Source organism: Lactuca virosa, chromosome 1 (assembly GCF_052849685.1).
Source record: "Lactuca virosa cultivar CGN04683 chromosome 1, Lactuca_virosa_CGN04683_v6, whole genome shotgun sequence".
NCBI classification, from domain to species: domain Eukaryota; kingdom Viridiplantae; phylum Streptophyta; class Magnoliopsida; order Asterales; family Asteraceae; genus Lactuca; species Lactuca virosa.
In genome coordinates, this window is record NC_136426.1 from 308515153 (window position 1) to 308517666 (window position 2514).

Genomic DNA, 2514 nt, shown 5'->3' on the forward strand with positions numbered 1-2514 from the left:
GTTATGATATATTGCTAAGGAATAGATAACAACAATTTTCCATGTGGATTGTAAGGATAAGTTTTTCCGCAAAGTTTTAAAATAAAAGAAAATTGTTTAATTTTATTTATTTGAAGTATCCTTACAATGGCATTTGTGGAAAATTGTTGCTTATATGATTCCACTGACAACAATATTGGAAAATGGATTTGATTCTTTCATTTGTGGTAGTGTCTAAATTTACCAAATCAGGAAAGTTCCTCATCACCCAAGTTTCAATTGGACCGAAACTTGGAATCATGCAAGTTGAATAGTATGATGAATGAGAACTTTCAAGCATTGGAAAATAAAGACTAAATACTTGTTCACATGGATGTGTGAGTCAAGTGAAGGACTAAAGGGATCGAGTACACATTCTTGTGCACTGGTCATGTCCACCACAAAGCTCGTTAAGACTATTTGATTTACTAAAGTTTAGTAAATATGGTTATACTTACAAGTTTAAGTATAATTCTGAAACATTGGAAAAGTCTCAATGTATGGCAGAACGAATGGGAAGAATCAAATTAGGCAGAAAGATAAAAGTTTCTCAAATCTGAAAAGATGGGAGAGTACTTTAGTATCATGTTTGTGATCATCTTAATGATTTAGAAATCATATCACAATTAGTCCTCTAAAGGTCATCTTAGTGCATTCTTATGACTAAGAAGAGGAGTCATGAATTGTTGAAATGGTTAGATCAGGAAGAAAAGTCATACTTCGTTCCAAAACAATTCTTAGAGTCATACTCCAAGATTGTAACTTGAGTGACATATCTTAAAGAAAGGTTTAAAACACTTGTCAAATGTAAGAGTAAAAGTGTCCTACTCTTGTACATTTAAGTTGTGATGTTTTGGATAAAACAAAGACCAACTAAGGCCAATTGTGTGAAGTGTTTGTCTTGATAAAGAATCTGCACCATCTCTTGAATATTTGGCAAGATAGTCTTATATGTCAAGAGGATAGTCGGAGTCTTAATGATCCTAAAAAGAATTTCAAGAACTAATCAAGAATAAAACCTAAGGTTCTTCACTAGCACACGACTTGAGGTTTATAACCTATCGTGTTGACATATTCTGTGCCCATTCCAGTTAAAGTTGGCTTTGCATAGGAGTTCTGAAAGTTCTCAATTGGTTGCATAACAACTTTGAAGCAATGGCAAGCCCTGTACTTCCAGGTGGCAAGAAGCTAAGATTGCATAAGTTCAGTCCATATGAGTTTGGATTTGTCATTATCCTTGTCTTGTGACTATGGTTTTGAAGATTCACATGGATAAGAACACTTACACCATAAAATATAAGGGTCATAAGGTTTCTCTCCGATTCATGAAAATGATGGTGAGGAAACACTTCCACCAAGTAGATTTGAAGCAGATGGCAAAAGGTCTAAACAATTGAGACTATGATTACGGCATCCCTTTTCATAGTTCTGAAATTGTTTAGACACACTTGCATGCTATCTAAGGAAAGGTGTATGATTTTGATAAAATTTTATCAAAGCATCTCGTATCAGAAATCTGAACTTTGGTAAGAAAGTCAATAAAGTATTGATTTCTAGAAGTCCAGCTGATTTCTGAGTACATGTCAAAGCTAGTGGGAGCATAAGTGTTATGCTAATAATCATCATGTTAGTGGGAGCATGATAATTATTGTTAGTGTTGCAAGTTAGCAATGTTAATTATAGAAAACAGAAGTTTCAATTCGTGAGGCTGCAGGGATTGAAAAAGTTGTTTTGCTATAATTAAGGGAGAGGATATACTTCATTTCAGTTCTAAAGGCTTAGATTGAGAGCTTAATCATCTTTACTCAAGAATATATATATGAATTTCATGTTGGATTGGTTCAACTTAAGGAAATTCTATATATTGCGTTCTCAAAATTCGATTATGATTACGACATCCCTCTTCATAGTTAAATTTTGAAAACATGGCAAATAAAAATATTGTAGCAAAAGACTGGTCTAGAATCATGTCTTTATGTGAGACATCATGAATCGTGTACCATTTGCTTTGGGTACAAGATCGATTGCATGTGCTATAATATTTGTCATTTCTAAATTTTTCCAAATGCCCAGAGGCATTAAGAAGGGAAAAGGTCTAGAATTGGATATGACTAAAATGATTAAGCAATTGTCGAGGTCAATCTGAGGTTTACCAAAGATTGGTTGCTCAGGGACAGTTGGAAGTATAGTGCTAATTTTGGAAGGACCATATTGACATATTCTGAAAAGAGGCATCTCTTGTTCAGAGGTGATAGTCAAAATGAGAATATGGAGTTGTCTCCATAGGTGGAAGTTATCTGTGTAAGATTAGAAAACTTAATGCAAGAAACATATCCACAGCAATGTACTTTGAATATGAGACTTAGTTTCCATGGAGTTGATCTCCATTGGAATACCTTATAATGACTGTTGACAAGTCTTTGTGACTTTGTACATATTCATTACAGGAGGGTCAGTTCATATAAGTTTAAAATCTAAACAGATTTCGATAAATGA